The sequence below is a fragment of the Cydia splendana genome, chromosome 6, assembly GCF_910591565.1.
Source record: "Cydia splendana chromosome 6, ilCydSple1.2, whole genome shotgun sequence".
NCBI classification, from domain to species: Eukaryota; Metazoa; Arthropoda; class Insecta; order Lepidoptera; family Tortricidae; genus Cydia; species Cydia splendana.
This window is the reverse complement of record NC_085965.1, coordinates 18,255,878-18,278,572: the sequence shown is the minus strand read 5'-3', so window position 1 is coordinate 18,278,572 and position 22,695 is coordinate 18,255,878. Positions and strand designations below refer to the sequence as shown.

The 22,695-nt window shown below is 35.6% G+C and overlaps 1 long non-coding RNA gene across 1 annotated transcript in view; it reads left to right on the top strand.

Annotated features, from left to right (window-relative positions):
• Window positions 1–22,695, top strand: part of LOC134791794 (uncharacterized) — a 56,241-nt gene that overhangs the window by 8,944 nt on the left and 24,602 nt on the right. The window contains exon 3 of the long non-coding RNA XR_010144317.1: window positions 68–205. This is a non-coding gene — a long non-coding RNA (uncharacterized LOC134791794). The remainder of the gene's footprint in view (window positions 1–67; window positions 206–22,695) is intronic.

The following is a 22,695-nucleotide window of genomic DNA, read 5'->3' as shown; positions in this document are numbered from 1 at the left end:
TTTGACAGTAAAGTTGCCAGCCCCTTTGCATTAACCATTTTCTATACTGACTTTCGGTTGTCAACAGAGTTAAGGAGTAATGATACGAGTAAATAAGGAGAGGCCGATCTGCTGCGACGAGAGTTGCTGGTGGTTTTGTGCACTGGTGTGTGCGACGATGGCCGTAATCATTGTACTCGTTGGATGGATGCTGGCACGTTTTTCGGTAGGTAAGAGTACTTACCTAACTAGGAAATGTTTCTTCAAATATTCGGCGCTTCGACGGAGGGCGAGATCGATTATTCATACTGAGCTACTTTTGTACAAAATATTATACCGTGGCACCTAGCATATGTAGGTATATTCGTCTTTGTATTTTCAATAATGCAAAATCAAATAAATTAATTCGTATTTAGAAGTTTACCTTAGACCTTATGTTATGACCATATATAAACATTATCCACACATCAAGCACCCTTTTTAGAGTTCCGTACCCAAAGGGTAAAAACGGGACCCTATTACTAAGACTCCTCTGTCCGTCTGTCTGTCTGTCTGTTCGTCTGTCTGTCTATCTGTCTGTCACCAGGCTGTATCTCATGAACCGTGATAGCTAGACAATTGAAATTTTCACAGATGATGTATTTCTGTTGCCGCTATAACAACAAATACTAAAAACAAAATAAAATATATATTTAAGTGGGGCTTCCATACAACAAAAGTGATATTTTTGCCGTTTTTGCGTAATGGTACTGCCCTTCATGCGCGAGTCCGACTCGCACTTGGCCGGTTTTAAAATCTACTAGCGATCCAAACTACCTCGCTTAATCTGCAAACTTAGAGCGAGACGACTAAATGGCCTTAATGATCTATCTCTGTCATAAAAAAATACGTGCTAATATCATTGTAATTGAATCTAATGGAGGCGGATGAAAGTGAAGACTCAATGAATGGGCAACAAAGATATCGGATCAACGATTACCAACGCCTGATTCTGGAAACTGACGAGTTAACTGCAGCAAAACCTACAGCAAAATTGTGTCGCTTAACTTCAAACTCGGGTAAATCCATTCAACCCTCTCTGCAAATAATATATCTTTCTTATTACCTTTTGATATTCCAAAATCGCATAATCTGACAGATGGATTTACCCGAATTTGAAGTTAAGCGCAATAATTGTGAATATGAACTCTGTATTATTAACGCCCGATGCAAAAAGAGAGGCGTTATAAAGGTGGCCACTGACGAGCCTTAATTCCAACAGTCCAAATAGCGTGGCTGCAATCCAAAATCGGGCCGTGAATGTCAAAAACGTACAATGTTTAATATTAGGATGCCGTCCATTTGGATGAATCCATTGTAACGGCATCCATTTGGAAGGCTCGTCAGTGGCCTGCTTAAGTTTGACCGCTAAGTATGTGTATCTGTTTGCGATACCGTAGCTTTTAAACGGGTAAACCGATTTGGATGCGCTTTGTTTTATTGAAGCATGTTTCTAGCGCTGGTTCTTAGACATGATTTATCAAAATCGGTTCATCCATTCCTTACGTTGGGAGTATTTAATTAATGTATACCCAATTTGTATCAAAAAATGTCACTTTCTCTCAAAGATGTATAACGGATGTCACAATTTACAAGCTTGTAAGCGGCGGGCGACAATACAGTCACGCCGAATACAATTTACGACTTTTACTTTGTCATAGGTTCCGACCAAGTTTTGATCACGTTACTCATAAACAGAATACGGATCAAGTTATATCATTGCAGAGTCGTGACTAGGTGTTTCATTCATGCATAGCAGACGCGCTACAATTATTTTAATACGACCGAACTGTAAATACGTAGGCGCCTGTGCCTGTTTATTTTTCCATTATTTGCTGGTCATAACTCGTTGATTCTATTCTTTAGAAATAGCGTAAAATTGTGCTTAAACCTGGTTTTTGTGATCTTTTTTTGGGCGGAATTTGAGGAGAGATTTCTTTAATAGGATGGAGAGTCAATACAAGGAGCCCTTCTATTTACTTGAGGTATAAGTTAAAACTTGGCAAATTAGAGCCGTGCGTGATATTATGATAGAATTATTGCCATATACTTAGTCATATAGTGAAAGAGTCCTTGAAGTATGAAAAGGAATAAAGTTCCAGCACTTTAGTTCTTTTCTTTCTTAATATCTTATTTCTACCAGCAACTTGCTTGCCCAACTAAAGATCATAACGTAACTACGAGTAGGTATCTTGTACTTTATTGCGCCAAACGCTATAGAGATTGTTCTTTACTCTATTCAGATATTCAATAATCAACATCAACTATTAAATTCCTTGAGTTGCATTCTGGAAAATATCATATACATTTGGCAAGTCAGTTTTGTCCGTAGAAAAGGTAGCAAAGCCCATAGTCGATTTTCCATAGTAAGTTGGCCCTTAAATCAATTTGATTCGGGGTTTTTTTTGTCAGTACATACCTCTTATGGTGAAGGATATTTTTGCAGAGTATCAACATCCTACTAGTGACAGTTTTTGACTTATGATTTTATTATTTTTTTTCTTCAATGTATTGTTTTTCGGGATGTATTCAAGCGATTTGCTTAATTTTTTTAAACAGTGTTCTTTATTTAGGTATGCATCGATACTCAAAAAACGAATACCAGTTGTCATATAAAAAAAAAGAAAAATGAAGTAAAAAATAAATAAAAGATTTTTTTAATGTCGTTGTGAAGTAGTGACACCTCTAATTTTTTTTTCTAGTTGTAGGCCAGACGTTGGCCTACTACTTGCCTAAATATCAAAATTTTCCAAACGGTACTTCCTGTCAAAAATTAGCAATGTGTGTGGTCAAGTTCTGTACTCAATCGGTGTTTTTCAATGTAGTATACAAACATTAAGTTGTCATTGGCATTTGACTCTTAAATACGACAACCTGATAAGAAAACGCAAACATAATCGTAGAGTTTGTATACTACATTGAAAAACACCGATTGAGTACAGGAATTGACCACACACATTGCTAATTTATGACAGGAAGTACCGTTTGGAAAATATTGATATTTAGGCAAGTAATAGGCCAATGTCTGGCCTACAACTAGAAAAAAAAATTAGAGGTGTCACTACTTCACAACGACATTTAAAATTGTGTTATTTTTTTTATTACTTCATTTTTCTTTTTTTTATATGACAACTGGTATTCGTTTTTTGAGTATCGATGCATACCTAAATAAAGAACACTATTAAAAAAAATTAAGCAAATCGCTTGAATACATCCCGAAAAACAATACATTAAAGAAAAAAATTCAAAAAATCATAAGTCAAAAACTGTCACTAGTAGGATGTTGATACTCAGGAAAATTATCCTTCACCATAAGAGGTACTCACAAAAAAAACCCGAATCAAATTGATTTAAGGGCCAACTTACTATGGAAAACCGACTATGGCCTTTGAAAAATGTAGGCGCGAGTATCGGTCTTCCATTTGAATTATACGCTTTTTTTTCTACTGACATAGTCGATTTGAAACCTTTTATTTTTCTTTGTTACTCGTAAAGCCAACTGATCAATGTTCAGAAGAAAACTTGTGCATTTATCTTGTACAGGCCATCAGATACATCGGAGCGCCCGAGGTGCTCAAAAATATTTGAACACGCACTCTAACGCTTTGACAATAGAGGCGTGTTCAGATATTTGTTAACACCTTGGCCGCTCCGATATATCTGATGGCAACTGTACATCGCTCGCGTGCCCGCACATCCTGACACAGTCTGTTTCGCCTATCGATCAGATCTAGAAACTCCTCTGTTGCCGTCCAATTAGTGGGATACACTTCAAATTTCCTGTAACTATGCTTGTTTGATTCGTGGGGCCGGTAGCCACATAATTTTTTAACGTTTCTTATTATTTTTGTTGGTTTTGGTGCTTTTATCATGTTGATGATTATAGTACATTTTGAAGCTTACATATTAGTTTGATATCGTATTATCGACAAAATATCACTAGAAGAATGTGGTTTCAATATAAACATGTATTTAGACTATTTCGGTATTTTGTATACCATTTAAGGGTACTTATGTCATACCATTTTAAGCGTATAGAATTCTATTTTTTGCTCCTGATTTAGGAATAACTGAAAACATGACAACGAAGTGCAAATTAAGCTCCTTTTTAAGCAACTAACGAAACGTTGTTTATAGTACACAAGGAGGGCTGAAGGTTCCTCAATTAACCGTACAAACAATGTACAATAGAAAGGAAATGCTACATGCCGATTAATCAATTTGATTACCTATTTGGTTATTTTCTCAGCTTACTTTGTTCGGAATTTAAATTATTGACACTGCTATGTGATTAGTAACCATGCTTTAATAGACTTAAATAGACTCGATAGATAATCAAATCATTTTTAGGGTTCCGTACCCAAAGGGTAAAAACGGGACCCTATTACTAAGACTCCGCTGTCCGTCCGTCCGTCCGTCCGTCCGTCCGTCCGTCCGTCCGTCCGTCCGTCCGTCTGTCATCATCATCATCATCATCATAACTTAAGAGCTTTGCTCTTGTCGGTGGAGTAATCGCCAATCATTTATTTCTTGTGCCAGTCTTTTAATTTCCACATACGACGCATTATTTTTTATTTGGCTGAGATAAGTGATTCTAGGTCTGCCTTTTTCTCTTGTCTTTTCAATCCTGCCTTCCAGGATGTCTAGGAAAAAGTTATCATGCCGTATAAGGTGTCCTAACATCATGCCTCTCCTATTTCTTATTGCGTTTAACAAGCATCGCTTTTCTCCTATCATTCTCAGGACCTCTTAATTCGTCTTCGTTTCAGTCCAGCTAATCCTCTCCATCCTCCGCCAACACCACATTTCGAAAGCCTCCAACCTCTTTCTATCTTGTTGTCTCAGTGTCCATGTCTCACTTGCATACAACGCAATGCTCCAGATAAACACCTTTATCAATCGTTTTTTGGCTATTTTTGAAATGCGTGCCTTAAGCAGATCTTTTTTGTTATTGAAGGCTCTTTTAGCCATAGCGATTTTCTGTTTGATGTCCTCGGTGCATCTAGAGTCATTGGTTATTACGCTTCCTAAATATTTGTATTAATTGACTTGCTCTATTGGTGTGTCCTGTAATATGATGGATTTGTAAACTTTAGGGCGTTTAGATGCTGTCATGATGCTTTTTGATACTGTAAGAGTTTTAGTTTTTTTGCAATTTATTTTAAGTTTGTACGCCTGTCACCAGGCTGTATCTCATGAACCGTGATAGCTAGGCAGTTGAAATTTTCACAGATGATGTATTTCTGTTGCCGCTATAACAACAAATACTAAAAAGTACGGAACCCTCGGTGGGCGACTCCGACTCGCATTTGTCCGGTTTTTTATGTATCGGTCTAAATTAACGAGGTTAGCTGGAAGAGATCCCTCATAGAGAAAAGTTCGTTTTTGTACTTTCAATTATATAATATCTGCTGTTACCTATCCTTGTTTCGTACAATAAAGTGTGTATTAATTACTTACCTATACTTACAATAAATGAAGATCACCATATTCACTATAAAAATAAACTGATTGCTTCGTATAGTACAGCGGTTTTGAAACGCCTCAAAATTAAAATCTTTCACAAAGTGCGTGCACGCAACGATCGTGGACTCATATTGGTGTTCTCTAAGGCTCTCGTGATTGCTTTATCTCCGTCGGTCGTTGAATTAATGCGATTGTATCTGAGTAACTATGTAACTAGTGAGCTTAAAGCCAGATTCTTAGAAAGTACTGAAATAGTGCAAAATGTTCTTTTTAAAATTTTATATATTAGTAACTAGAGGGGATCTATCGTTGAGAAAACGCCATGGCGCTCGAGCTCGATTACAATCGAGATTTAAATATTGTATGGAAAATATTCCTGTGACTTTTTGCGGCATCTGTCATCCCCATTATTTATAACAAAAATCAATTGTTTATTCAGCGTATCTACCCAAGTGCCTTGCACATTGTAAGTAATTTAATAAACGTTTATATGACACTTTGTGACACCACAGGAGTGCGACATGAAAAATGCGAACCTTGTCCAAATTATTCAAAAAGACATGAACATTTCACTTGTGTATATATATATATATATATATATATATATATATATATATATATATATATATATATATATATAACTATATATAATTATATTATATGTAATATATGTTTAGTATTTATGTATGTAGCATGTATTTTATTTTATAATATTATTTATGTATTTTATTTACTTTTGGACGTTTTGGTTAGTTTACTTTTAAAATGTTACTGTGCATTCCGTAAGTTTGTCTATCTAATTTGAATTCTCCCCTCATCTACTCGAAGGTTAGCTGGAAGAGATCCCTTACAGGGATAAGTTCGCCTTTGTACCTTTATTTCTGTAAATATTATGTAAACCTGTGTTGTGTACAATAAAGTGATTACTACTACTACTACTACTACATTTAGTATTCACATCGTAAAAAAGTATCTACAGAAATAAGGTAGGTACAATACAAGTAGGTAGGGGTTAATTTTGGCTTTCTACAGCTATTCTATATTAGTTATTTGTCTCATCTTCATGATAAATATAAAATAAGTCATGAAGTCAAAATAATACGTTTTATTTAACTGATTAACGAAGGAATCGTATCCAACATTTATTTTATCAAACGGATGATGGTATATCTGCTAATTATTGTTCTTTCTGTTTAGTTTTGTCGTTTAAACGTGCTAGATACGATTCGTTTCTGTTATGCAAAAAAGTTGGGTATTTGTTGTATATAATAAATGACTAAATTTTTTAAGCAGGCTTTTAATATGTCTTTAAGCTTTACTTGTTAAATTTGCGATCAACACGTCCTCCCATCGACACATATTTCGAAGAAAGCAAAGAAACTACTACAAGACCGAAATTACCTCCCCTATTAAAAACACCTTACACATTTTACCTTTAAAACAGGTAGCTTGTCAATAATGTCTTAAATAGACTTCATTAGCCCATATTAATGTAAAATAAACCGACATCTTGGACCATAAAAAGCATTAAAGCGTGGCCAATTGCTTATTCCAACTTCTCACAGACCACAGGCGAATCGCAATTGAGCTAACGAGTATAAGTGCTCTCTTCAATGACAAACACTTATTATGATAGTCGAGGTCTCGTTACGATGGTTTTATTCATTCATCTGGTGTGCATGCATCTAATGGGTATGCAGGCAATTATGCAACACAGTCCGAGTTCGTTGATCAGAGTTCCGGTCTATCTTTACAATGCTCTTTTATAGGCTTTATAGGACCGCCAATCCTTTCAAGATCTTAATAAGGCTTATCTTTTATCAGTAAGATGGTTTTTTTATCCAATTTGGGCACGAACATGCTCAAATGTAGTATTAAATAGAAAAGTATGTACCTATAATACAAAAATATTAATAAAATGTTTATTATATAAAATATCCGAATCGCTAAACTTAAGTGGCAGTGGGCGGGGCACATTGCCCGTAGAACCGATGGCCGTTGGGGCGGAAAGGTTCTCGAGTGGCGACCACGTACCGGAAGGCGCAACGTGGGTAGACCCCCCACAAGGTGGACTGACGACCTGGTAAAGGTCGCGGGAGACCGCTGGATGCGGGTGGCGCAAGACCGGTAATTGTGGCACTCTTTGGGGGAGGCCTATGTCCAGCAGTGGACGTCCTCTGGCTGATATGATGACGATGATGATGATGATGATATAAAATAGGAATATGTTCTCCTAATTAAAAAAACAATGATTTCATTTGACTACCGTAAGCGTGATCCGCATACTGTGAGGTTTGGACACTGGACAGGTATTTTTATATTTCGGGGATCTAGGAAACGGCTCTTTTCTCTCTCTCTCTCGGGGGTTTTCGGGGGCGAAAAATCGATCTAGCTATTAGGTGTTATCTCTGGGAACACGCGCATTTTTGAGTTTTAATATGTTTTCTGAGCAAAGCTCGGTCTTCGAGATATTTAGGTATCATACTCGTTACGGCGCCAGTACCTACCCGGACCATGGCACCATGGTACCATGGTGACTCATGAGTCACTGACAGTGTCAAAACTGACATATACGCTAACGTGTACGTAATTTACTTTCTATACCTACATCTCGCTCGCACTAACATGCGAGTACGAGCAAGTTACCTTCTCGATAGCGTTTGTCAGTGCCAAACTGGTGGTAGCCACACTGGTGTTAAGTATGTACCTAGGTACTAATGTAATTTTTTTATTACATTTATTATATAAGTAACAAGGGCTCAAGATTAATATTCATAAAGCGCAAATGAAAAACGCAACATAATACAATTGCAGCCAATTAGAACAAAGCATAACGTAGCTTAATTATAGGGTAAACACCGACATGCTCAAAGCTGAATAACAATTAGCTGGCGTTTAAGCCATTGTTGTTATTAATCCCATATGAATAACGCACATAATGGCGTATACGCCCGACAAGTGGATTGCTTAAGAGATGTAGAAAAGGGCAAATTACCGCCATATGATAATAGATAATGAAAAATACGAGTGCGAGGTGCCTTTAAACAATTTGCTGTATAGCTGTCTATGCACTTTGTCTTTGCTACAATGTAAAAATACAGAGGATACCGCGGACCACGTTCGACGAGTTGTCGCTCTGTCGCACTTGTAAATTCGTACTTAAGCGTGACTGGGAGGCAACACGTCGAACGTGGTTTGCGGTGGACCCTCAGGTCACACAAGCAGGTGATTCATGGTATAATAATATACTCCGCCTGGTACTCCATTCCCGTCTTTTCTAGGTCACCTAACTGACACGGGCCTACGTCATCATGCGACAGCGCTATATGATAATATGCGATAGCGCTATATATAGCGGCCATGTTGTTGTGACGTAGGCCCGTGTCACTCTGGGAATGGAAGACCATGTTTTATTAGACTATGAGGTGATTAGTCTTCACTTTATTTAGTTCATTTGCTACTTGTATAACATACTCGTGTACCTAAACGTTTAAAGTTGTATAGTCACAGTGACAGGTAAATTATAAGACTCTTGAGCTATACAAAATAACAAAGAAATTACAACACAACGAAATCTATTTTAACTTTGGCAGAGAGTTCACTAGATGGCAATAGGCTGTTTTAATACCACTCTGACTACCTACTACCTACCACCACTACAAGAAAAGTCTGCAGCGGATTTGATAGTCCACACAGTGCAAGTGTTATTTATACGTCATATTTGTTATTCGACTACACTTTTATGTTTTAATAATATTCGTCGTATAATGTATTGTACCGATTGTTTGTGCTTACGAATAAATCAATTCTATTATATTCTATTCTATCATTTCATAGAAGTTTGACGTTTAAAATAACACTTGCACCGCGTGGGCTATCAAATCCGCTGCAGACTTTTCTTGGTCTGACTCTACAATAATTACAGTAAACTTTGTATGGACTTTGATTGTCTTTATTATAATTTGTCTGTAGAAGCCTTAATGGCGTAGCTAGGAAGACTATAAAACCATAAATTTATAAGCTTTCATCGTAAACCTAGGATCCTTGTTGTTTTTTCCTATTTTAAAGCTACCCTATAATCGACATTTTAATTAATATAATTGATTTATGATGCAGGATACAGCTTTGAAAAGGATAGGCTTCCGTTTGTCATAATTATAATTGGGATGTAAACTTGTGTTGATGTTTGCATTTTTTTTGTAATTTTGCAACTAGAAAATGTAAGAACCCAGATATCCCAGGAAAAAATAATTTTGATTTGTTTTTTTTTAATTGCGATGGTAAAATTACCCAAATTATGCAAATACTTTTGAACGGGCTGAAAATTATAATCCAATTCCCAAAATGAGGAAATAAAAGCTGTCCCACAGATTTTATAGAGAACAAAAAACAAAAAAAAAACATTTTATTTTGGAAACCGACTGAAAATACCGTCAGAAGCAGTTCGCGCCCTTAGCCCTGTAGGTACCAGCGAAAGTGCATCCTGCAGAACGCGTAGGAGCACAATAGGTGTACCCACCTTGAGAAGGCAAAATCTGAATAATTTTTGCACTCGTATACTTCGGGCATACTGAAAATTCCTGGACTGCCCACTTAGAAAAAATAAGTCTTCTCATATATCAGAATCCAAAAACTTTCAGTATGGCCACGGAATAGTGGAAACATAACAGATGCAAAAAGGCAAAATGAATTGAGTACCTTTCGGAATCCGGCTGAAAATACCGGCAGAAGCAGTTGCACCCTTAGCCCTGCGAGCGAAAGTGCACCCCGCGCACGTAAAAGCGGGCGGCGCGCACGCACCGCGCCACTAGCGCGCGAGTCACCGCGCGCACCGCGAGTGTTGTGTGAAGTACTGCTGTGAGTTTACTGTGATTACATACGAAGGGTTTTTTTGGTGAGTTTTTTTATTTTATTTCGTTTGCATGTCTAGGATATTTTTTGGATTCAATTTTTTTTGTACGGAATTTTTTTGTAAGTACCTACAATTTGAATTTTAATTACATTTGTTTTGTTATGTTTCAATAATATATATTTTTTTATTTTTATAATTTTATTAATTATTTCATTATTTATTCAATATTTCATACCAATATTTTTAAAATCTACATTTATTATTATAGAGAAATAGAGTTAGAATTTAAAAAAGTAGAGTAGTAGTCGAAAAACAAATAATAAAATTATTTTATATAAAAATTAAAAATAAATATACCTAATTCAGCAGTTTGTAGACGTGTAAATATGGTCGACAAAATTATATTTCAAGTATTATAATTAAAACAGTTTTTTTTTATAAATAGCAATTCATATAAACGTAACACCTTTGATTATATAAAAACATATACCTACATTACTAATAGATAACATAAAAATACTTTATTGAAAATCGAAAGCAGCTCATTTTAATAATGCCTGTGTGATTAATGTTTACATGTTTTGACATAATATTTCTGCGGAATATTAATTTTGCTATAAATATTCATAGAGTGAAGCTGTAAGTAAAACAGATACGATATAATTTGTCGAGTGTCAAGGAATAGCCAGCTACATGTATGTCGCCAAGGGCTCAACTCTTCTTTCACAAGTGTTAAATAAAAATAATAAAGTTTCACTGAAAATAAATAATAACTTAAGACATATCTGTACCTGTTTGCTTATTTGCAACAATGTAATACCCTCCTAAGGCCCAGCTTTGGCCCAGCCATACAAATGAATAGTCTAGAATTTGCCACTGAAATTGGAACCTTTAGTGCAGGGAATAGAGTCGATTTTGTTTTTTTTTTGGAAATTGAACGAAACTAAACAAATGCGATTCTGTTCCAATTAAATATGATTTAAATTTCATCGAACTGAATAAGTACTATAGGTTGGACCTTGGGCCTTAGGAGTATACCTTAGTCATTTTTACAACTATTTATGGTAAAGGTAACTACTACCGTATTAAGTAGGTATGGCCAATCGGCTATTACGTAATGTGATTATTTTAGAGCAATAAATAATGATAAAATTCCGTCCATATCACTGAAACTAATTCGTCGTTTTCGCTTAATATTAAATACAAGAACAACAGCAACTATAGGTAAACCAGAACTTTGGGAGTATTGTCAAGAGGGCGCTCGTTTTGAATTTTATATAGCAACAATTTGTATAGTGGGGACAATGGAAATTGGCATATGATTTTTGTTTTATTCCGACAACTTTAATAAGTGCGAAGTTTGATGTTTGGATATTTCTTCGGTTTTTACGCTATAAAATTCGTGAATTTTACGACGTATGACACATAAATCAAAATCATCCAAATCTATTTTCTTTTTTTGTTTTCTTTTTTTTAGGTTTGGTCGTTTAATTCCGCCCTTACGCCCTTCGCTAGCAATCCGTGATACCGATGCATGCGATACACCTAATACACAAATCAAATTATTACAAGACATCAACCAAATCGTGACGACCTGACTATAGTGACATTTGTCCATAAGTTTGAAACTTACCCGTCAATTCAGGTGCTAATTTCGTTATGTTTTCTAATGGAAGAAATTTCTCTTCCGCACGTTTTTTTCCCAATAAATAACTATATACACTATTTACAACTTTTTTCTCTGTAAAATCTAAAACTTTCGGCATGATTATTGCAGTCTAATAATAATTCACACGAAACTAGACAAAGCAATGTTTACATTGTCAATATTGACAACTATCATAGGGGGTAGATGTTGTCTATTATTAAAATTGTTGCCATTGCTAGAAATTAGTACCAACAAATTTCCGTAACATGGCGCACCCTCAATAGATCCTGGTTCACCTATAAATTCCAAGTGTGTGTTTAAATATTTGTTATTTTTGTAATATAACACTTAAAACTCTCGCGTTTTGTACACATATTTAATTACACAAACGGGTCTACCGCAATATACTTTCATTGTTTTTACCTTAAATTCCCTGACCAGAGCTGGCCTGAGCTGTGGTCTTTCCGTGACCACAGCTGGTGCAACTCAGCTGAAACGTCGGAATAAAAACAATGAAAGTATATCGCGGTAGACCCGTTTGTGTAATTAAATATGTCATTTTTCTATTGTGCATTTGCAATATTTGTAGTGACTAAATAAACGTTTGAAATGACTATAACAAAAGTAAAATTTTAGACTTACATGTAGGTAAAAACTAAGTAAGTATGCTTAATATTCAAGTTCAAGTTAGTTATATACACATAACACATTAGATATAAAAGTGTATTAAATGAAAAATGGTTCAAGTTAAGGTCTGATAAAATGTGCAGAAACATTATTGTCAAGTGCGTAGCGGCATTGAGATATTATTCATATTATTTAACATTATTTTTTAAGACCTATATTACGACCTTTACCTACTGTAAATCAGCGACGTGAATTGTATGGGTGTAGCATTTATAGTTTTACCATTTAAGCTACACATTTAATAAAAGCTAGATGCATCTTGACATACACACAGACACTTTCAATCTCTCATTCGATCCGAATCGTTAAAGCAAGTGCGAGCACAGTTTATTTCATAAATGGACCATAAAATTATAAACAATATCACCAATTTTTCCACATTCTCGGCGTTACCGTTTCGAGTAATCGATTTAGCAGAAAAATTGCTAACATGCCGCGAAAGTGTTAGATTTCGGTGCGAACATAGAAAGTTGTGTCATATCGGACAATCCGGAAATAACTTCCTAAAATACTATTAAAATACTTTTTTTAGTTTCATCCTCGACCTTACTCGGTTTGTTTAAGGTTTAGATTAGAAGGAAATAATTTAAGTTGATAAGAGTTTGGGAAAATTATTCGTCGGTGCGATATTATTTTTGGATTGTCTAGCGGTCTAGCGTAATAACTCTACACAACCAATGATTTTGAGATTCATAAATTAAATATTGAAATAGGCGAATTAAAACCAAAATATTATTTTGCTAATCCGCGAAAAGATAACGTGCTAGTTAATCAGTGCTAACCCGTTATACTTACTTGCGTATTTTTACATGCAATTAATATTCCCACCCTCCCACCGCAAAAATAAATACGCAAATAAATATAACAAACCACCACCAAAAGAATAAACCTCGACACGTGTTAAATAAAATACACACGTGTGAAATAGGCGAGTCTGCCTAGTTTGACTGGAATCTAGTTATCACTATATTTCAATATAACGACACTGCCAATATTTTATTGTCATTTTGCAATAAACATGGATTAAAATTGTATTGTTAATCCGTCTAAAGTTTTATGCTTACATACTCAACAACTGTAAATTCCGTTATTTATACTGATTCCTGGCTTTATATATGGAAATGTACATATAAAATTGGATTTAGGTAATAACTACCTACCGACGAATTCGTCTGCCCCATAATCCTTAATATTTAAATCTTTTAGTTAATTAATTCCAAATGATATAAGTAATAATTTATAATTTAGAGGTATCAACAGCGGCATGAACTTATTAAAACCGTTAACACTTTATTAATATAGTAATCAATATGTAATCGACCGGCTAAGAAAAGACCATTTGAAGTCATAACTTATTTTTGGGTGTAATTTTGACGATGCTTAAAATTCTCATTACAGATTAAGATTTAGGCATGTAGCTAGTGGCTAGAGTAGATAATTATAGTAATGTTTCTTACGTAGATACAAGCTTTTGAAACAAGTCTAAAACGACCTGAGACCAATTCTACTTCAGCGATTTTATATGGTTTTCATCTTATTTTGATACGACCTTTAGTCATCAGGTATCGCACTTGCACTATAAATAGCTGGCGAAACAGTGTTGTTCCTGTCGAATTTTAGGGTTGCCGTGTACGGGGTCATAAATTGTCGTGTGTCAAGGGAAAATCATAAGAAATATTGCAGTAAATAAAAAAATAAAAAAGCCTTTATTCCAAGTTTCTGAACAGAGTTAGAAGTTTCTGAGTATTGGTTAGTAAGTTCCTTATAGCTAATAGTTAGTGTTAAGTTTATGTATATTATTTACTATTAATTTATTTTATTTGGACCCCTCTTCGAGTGTAGGCCTCCTCCAACTGTCTCCATTTTTGCCTGTCTTCCGCTTCGTTTAGCCAGTCTTTCCCTGCAGTTTCTTTTATATCATCTAGCCATCGTTTATATGGCTTTACCACTTTCCTTTTGCCAATAGGGCCTCTCCATTTGGTTGCCACTAGAAGAAATATTGCAGTACTTATCACTAAAAATTGCGAAAAATACTGAAGAAATATATGGGAGATACGGCAATGAAACTGCTGACCCATGCCGGTCACGAGCGCACTTATTGGTACGCGTCAGATGCACTGCGTATGTGTCAAGGTCTTATCATAACAAGATCAAAACTTAAACAAATGATTGAATCAGAATCGTTCTCAAAGTCTATCAAAAACTAACGAGTCAAGTACAACCCCGGTTGTGTTTTGTACAAAGATACTTAGGATTTAATTGATAGACATTCTCGAAGTAGACTTGCAAGTATGCGCTACGGGGAATCGTTGTATAGTGTATAAAAGTACATCCATATGTTATCTTGTATATCTTTGGTCAGAATATCTTGTAACTTTTTTATTTATTGACGACTCCGATGAGGATTGGAGGAAAAATATTTATACAAAATTAGGATTTAAACTCTTAGTTTACGAGGTATTATTTACTTCTAAAAATAAAGTATACATTATGTGAGTGCGTTTATATCAATAGAACGTCATATTTATTAAGCTATGATTCACTGACAGTTTTCACAGGTTATTAACGGCATATAAGAAGGGGGAGGCCTATGTTCAGCAGTGGACGTCTTATGGCTGAGATGATTAACGGCATATAAACACCGCTTTTTTAAACGCGCCATCGACGCGCGTTTGTATCTACACACGTGATCCGGGAAGTAAATTTCTAAAACGGACGTCGACGCGCGGCGCGTTAAAAAAACGCGGTGTGATTGTATTGCATATGCCCTAGAGTCTTCTTTATGAAATTTGTTTATTTTCTTTTATAAAATATACATAAGATTATATATTTATTATTACGCCTTATGTTTGTCTTCAAATCCGCTGGGTTGCTCAATAATTACCTAATAATATAAGTAGCTTTATGTAACTAAACTTTATATTATTTGACATTATGGTAAGATCAATATCTTGTACCACTTTGTATCTCTTTGAGCTCAGTTTTATATCTCCTGACTAGAAGTAATAACCTTAAACTAACGTTTTAGTACCTACTTTTTACCTTAATGTGAAAAGATAACATAGGCTTAAAGGATCTTATATTTTAAAGTACTTTAAGTAGTTAAGTTATTTTATCTACTTCCATATCATAAATCATAACTTCTTTATAATATGTTCAGAAGCGATTAGCTATTAGCCTATATTAACAAACCTTCATCTGTGATTGAATTGTAATTTTTAATTAACCGATATATTAATTACATTCAAAAGAACATGTCTGAGAAACAAAGAAATTTGATTTTGCCTCTATTCTAATATCAGTCGAGATAACGTTTGCATTCAAAGTGTCAGTTGCAACATTTTGACAAATCTCGCATGTTTCTTGATATCGAACGATATGGCAGTCGGCCCCCAACTCTAGTTTGTCTCTGAATTAAAAAAAAAACTACTGATGCGTGTCATCCGTCATAAAAGTTTTCATTTGCCGCCATTTGATGTTTAGTAGATTTGTAAGTATAAAATTAGTTTGTTTTGTTGAAGTTGTATATGGAATATGGATGTAGATAAGCAATGTATGTAACTGTACATAATAAGGCATTATGTAGCCTTTCATTATGTAGCAGTCACATAAACTACTACATATAAGGTAAATGTGGGGATGACCGACTTATGACACGGACTCTCGTATTACAGAAAGGAAGAGCTTCGCTCCTTCTGCTCTACCGACCTTCTGTTAGTGGAGTATGTGTACAATGTGTACAAGAATTGTCCATGACTTTGGGGATGAGGAACCTTGACCTTGAAGACCTTGTGGATGGTCTTACCTTATAGACGGCCATTTCCACATTGGTATCTCTCCACAAGGCTAATATACTTATTTAGTTATGTAAGTATATTTACTTAAGGTTTTTAAAATTCTATTAACGATCTTCCCATTAAAGTCTCCTGACTTAATAAGGGGCTTGAATAGGGCTGTTAGTTTGTGGAAGAATAGAACAATCTTTTAAAGCCTGGAAATAAAGATGACCTGCCGAGAGTGATAAGTTACGTTTAGAAATACGAGGCATGCAATCCCTATTCTGGCATACGAATTATAGTGCTTACAAATGCAGCAGAATTTAAAATAAAAACGGAAGTGAATACATTACAAATAGTAACAAGTTATAATGTAGACCTTTAAACGAGCAATTCTTGTTTATTTATACATATATATATATATATATATTTCGGGGATCTCGGAAACGGCTCTAACGATTTCGATGAAATTTGCTATATGGGGGTTTTCGGGGGCGAAAAATCGATCTAGCTGGGTCTTATCTCTGGGTAAATGCGCATTTTTGAGTTTTTGTATATTTTCCGAGCAAAGCTCGGTCTCCCTGATATAGAAACATTATGCGAGATTTTGAGCGTTGGATCATTTTAACACTTGTGTTAATTTTGCATGCTTACTTTATTTGAAAATTTTATCTAGGTTAAAATAATTGACACAAAAATGTATCTTTTTAATATTTATTATACTTTTAAATTATTTTGACGCCGATTATTTACACACAGTTACTCAGTAGATCAAGATCTACTGAGTAACTGTCTGTAGAATACTAATTTTCTGTGGGAAGCATTTCTAGGGTCCGTCATCTCGTTGATTGCTCTAGATTCTAGCTTGTTAAAATGTTGTACACTAATGTTTACAAGCGCATTTCCCTCGGTTTACAATTTAAACATATAATCGAGTGCACATCCTTTCTCAATAGGCATTGCATAATGGTACTTTTACGAGGTGCTCACATCTCATCACCCTGATGTTGGCCGCATATGGGCATTTTCATTTAACTTGTACTTTAAAGCGCGACTTAAGTCGTGTTTCAGTAACGTTAACCGTTACATTCCTGACAAAATGTATGGGATTTGACATTGACCGTCAGTTTTGTAACGATTGCTAACCGGCCGTTAAAGGTGTTCAATTAAGTAAAAAAGCCCATATTTAACCCAATGATGCGATGAAAATCTTCTTATGCCAGTCGTTATGACAATCCACTTCTATGGCCTTGTTTGTGAAAATTAGAGATGCAACGGATAGTTGTTTGGCCGATACCGGATATTCGGCCAGACCATCGGCCGAATATTCGGTATCCGGCCGACGAATATTCGGCCGGCGGAACTATACCTACTTTTTGGATTTTCAGGCGCGCACAGGTTTGAACTGTTTCCTAGTGAACGTTAACGCGGACTCATTACTAGTTTTTAATTGGTTTAAAATAATAAACGAGTACGATTATGACCGTGACTGTTTCTTTAATCCAAATTGTTTACTCCGAAATCAAGCGATGTTACTATCCGGTATCTGGCCGGAAAGTACTTCACTATCCGGTATCCGGCCGGATATTAAAATAATGGCCGGATAGACCGGATACCGGATAGTAACCGAATATCCGGTGCATCTCTAGTAAAAATCATACGTACCTTGGTAATTAACCAATAATGTGCTTTATGTTGTTGCAACAAAGTTTATGAATGATCATTGGTAAATTAGTTGTGTCGTTAGAACCTAGGCTGCCTTATTTCAATATCTGTCTTTTTAGGGTTCCGTACCCAAAGGGTAAAACGGGACCCTATTACTAAGACTTCGCTGTCCGTCCGTCCGTCCGTCCGTCCGTCCGTCCGTCTGTCACCAGGCTGTATCTCACGAACCGTGATAGCTAGACAGTTGAAATTTTCACAGATGATGTATTTCTGTTGCCGCTATAACAACAAATACTAAAAACAGAATAAAATAAAGATTTAAATGGGGCTCCCATACAACAAACGTGATTTTTGACCAAAGTTAAGCAACGTCGGGAGTGGTCAGTATTTGGATGGGTGACCGTTTTTTTTTTGCTTTTTTTTTTGTTTTTTTTTTGCATTATGGTACGGAACCCTTCGTGCGCGAGTCCGACTCGCACTTGCCCGGTTTTTTAGACCGTTTTGGTTTTTTTTGAACGATTTCTAAGCTAATTTGGTTTCGCAAAAAAATCGTAATTATCCAAACCACTAGTCTCGGTAATTGTGGTTCAATTTACAGAAACGTTACCTGTTTTAGATTCGGTTCACGCCGGTTAAAAATTTGATGATTTACGTGTATTCTACAGTTATATGTACCTAATCTTCAGCATCATTATCCAATAACTAACCAGTGTGTTTTATCGACACTCGAATTTTATGGACTCCAAGGTTGTAGGTTGTTAAAAGTAAGGTTGGTCAAAATGTGTACCCTGAATTTGCCTTTAGTGTACCTGGCTGATTTTGGGGTCGTGATTCTGAATGTCAAAAATATACTTGGTCATTATGGTCATTATAAACAAATTTCCGCACGGGACTAAGTGGACTAACCACAAAATCGTGAAAATAAATCGACTGAAGTAGACGAAACGAATCAGGAGAAAATTTTCACGATTTTCATATCGGTCACATAAGATGGGGTCCCTTTGTTTCCCATAAAGTTTTAAGTCATAATGTATTGTTTGTCATATTATTGTTAGTCATATAACTGAAACGGTTAACTTTTCAGGATTTTCGTAAGGTTATTCTATATATAGGTTAGGTTAGGTTAGGTTTGTTTTATGGCAATCCTGAAAAGTTACGCGTTTCTGAGAAAAACCAATTATGACTAACGAAAATTCAGACAAACAATACATTATGACTTAAAACTATTTGGGAAACAATAGAGACCCCACATAAGATACCTTGTTCAGTATGAATAAGTACATTTTTGAATTGGATATCTGTATCATGGTAAAATTATCATTTTATTATTTTACTTGGGCGAAGTTCACACCACCGAAGTTGGGTGAAGTTCAGAAGTTGGAATCAGTTGGCCTCGGCTGGGCGGAGCTGGAGGAGGCCGCGCTGGACCGCGAAGAATGGAAATCCCTTCTGAGAGCCCTATGTCCCTGATGAGGGATAACAGGATATCATCATCATCACTTGGGCGAAGTTGGGTACCAACGGTGAAGATACATAGTTTGCCAACCCTTTTTTAACTTATTTTCAGTGAATTGCAACATTTATAACAGAGTTGGGCAAAAATTAACTTGAATAAGAATAAGAATAAAAACAGAAATTTTATTCTTATTCAAATCGATTTGAATTAGAATAATTCTTGCACTAGTTATTTTAGAATAAAATTAAGGTGAATAAATCATGTGACTTTTATTTTAAATGCGGAATAAAAAACAGAATAATTATTCTAGAAGTGAGGGTATTCTAACTAAGGTTTTATTCAATTAAAATATTATTTAGAATTAAGTTAATTTTTGTAGTTCAATTGGTTATAATTTGTAAGTTGATTTTCACCCTTCTAATTAAAAGTCGGATTGATTTGATATTTGTTACTTTAGTTTAGGTATAGTACACATTGAAGAGTTCCGCTATACGCTATCTAATTCTATCATCCGATCAGGGTGCTTAGCCAACATGCCAAACTTTGACGCTCCGTAGAGTTGCGCATAGTCTCTCTCTATCACTCTTACATATTAGTGCGATACAGAAACAGATAGCGTTTCGTTGTCGTAGCACTCGTAGCGCAAACGATTGGGTGCCTAGCTAAGATGCCAATTTTTGTTTTTAATTTAATAACCAAATCATTAGGTACAATTTAGCTGTTTTTAGCGCTTTCTGTTTCTATCACTCTTACATATTAGTGCAATAGAGATACAGAGATAGGGTTTCGTTGTCGTAGCACAAACGATTGGCATGTTGGCTACGCAACCAAGGTGCTTAGCAAAGATGACAATTTTGTTTTTAATTTCATAACCAAATCATTAAGTAAATTTAGCTTTTCTGGGGGCCTAGCCAAGATGCCAATCGCTTGTGCTCCGACAACGAAGCACTTTCTGTCTCTATCACTCTTACATATTAGTGCAATAGAGAGACAGAGATAGCGTTTCGTTGTCGTAGCGCAAACGATTGGCATGTTGGCTACGCACCCAAGGTGCTTAGCAAAGATGACAATTTTGTTTTTAATTTCATAACCAAATTAGGTAAATTTAGCTGTTCTGGGGGCCTAGCCAACATTGCAATCGCTTGCGCTCCAACAACGAAGCGCTTTCTGTCTCTATCACTCTTAGGTATATATTAGTGCGATAGAGAGACAGAGAGAGCGCTTCGTTGTCGGAGTGCGAACGATTGGCATAATGGGTAGGCCCCCAGAACAGCTAAATTGTATCCAAAGATTTGGTTATTAAATTAAAAACAAAAATTGTCATCTTGGCTAGGCACCTTGGGTTCGTAGTCAATATGCCAATCGTTTGCGCTACGACAACTAAACGCTATCTCTGTCTCTCTATCGCACTAATATGTAAGAGTGATAGACAGAAAGCGCTTCGTTGTTGGAGCGCAAGCGATTGGCATGTTGACTAGGCCCCCAGAACGTTTAAATTTACCTGATTATTTGATTATTAATATAAAAACAAAAATTGTCATCTTGGCTAGGCATCTTGGGTGCATAGCCAACATGCCAATCGTTTGCGCTACGAAAACGAAACGCTCTCTGTCTCTCTATCGCACTAATATGTAAGAGTGATAGAGACAGAAAGCGCTTCGTTGTTGGAGCGCAAGCGATTGGCATGTTGTCTAGGCCCCCAGAACAGCTATATTTGAAGTATAATCGAAGGTTAGCTGGAAGAGATCCCTTATAGGGATAAGTTCGCCTTTGTACTTCCATTACTGTAATTTATTTTTGTAAACCTGTGTTGTGTACAATAAAGTGATTACTACTACTACTACTACTACTACTACCTAATGATTTGGTTGTTAAAATAAAAACAAAAAATTGGCATCTTGGCTAGGCACATTGGGAGCGTAGTCAACGTGCCAAACGTTTGCGCTACGACAACGAAACGCTATCTTTGTCGCTCTAATATGTAAGAGTGATAGAGACAGAAAGCGCTTCGTTGTTGGAGCGCAAGCGATTGGCATGTTGGCTAGGTCTCCAGAACAGCTAAATTTACCTAATGATTTGGTTAATTAATTAAAAACAAAAATTGTCATCTTGGCTAGGTACCTTGGGTTTGTAGCCAATATGCCAATCGTTTGCGCTACGACAACGAAACTCTATCTCTGTCTCTCTATCGCACTAATATGTAAGAGTGATAGAGACAGAAAGCGCTTTGTTGTTGGAGCGCAAGCGATTGGCATGTTGACTAGGCCCCCAGAACGGTTATATTTACCTGATGATTTGATTATTAAATTAAAAACAAAAATTGGCATCTTGGCTAGGCCCCTAGACCAGCTAAATAGAACCTAATGATTTGGTTAGTAAATTAAAAATAATACGGTTACTGAAACTATGCGTTATGCGACAGTCAATTTGTAGGATTTTATTCCATAAAATTGGTATAAATTAGACAAGAGACTAACTACTATTACATCTACCTAACTATACTTAATTAGTACCTATACGGTACCCGAACTACATTTTTATTCGTGGAATATTATTTCAATTAAAAATCATGATTATACTCGTATTTATTTGATTAAGAATAAGTTATTCTCATTCAATTTTTTCTCATACGAATTATTCCCGACCAAAATTATTTGAATATTTTTGACGGGAATAAAATCGAGATGATTTTATTCCTACGAATTCTTATTCAAATAATGATTTTATTCTTGAATGCCCAACACTGATTTATAACAGGGTTTGGTATACATAAACCGGTGGGCTCATTCACACATGAAACTTACAAAATAAAACTGTCATTTGCCTTATTATGTTTCCGATAAGCATTAACATTAATTACTTATAAAAGTAAGTGCAGAGTAACGGTGCGTATCAAGGTCCTTCCTGTGTCGATTTATTTTAGAACGCCTATAATCCAGCCAATGGGGATTTAAATAACAGGATTAAGTATACAGGATTGTTTTGACCTTAGTAGGTACCTAATCATTTATGTTGCATCCATCAATAAAAACACTAACAAAAAAATACAGTAGCGATCAAAAGTATTTTGACAAACGAACTTCTTTCAATATGTTTATGAATAGGGTATATATTTAATCATTACGTT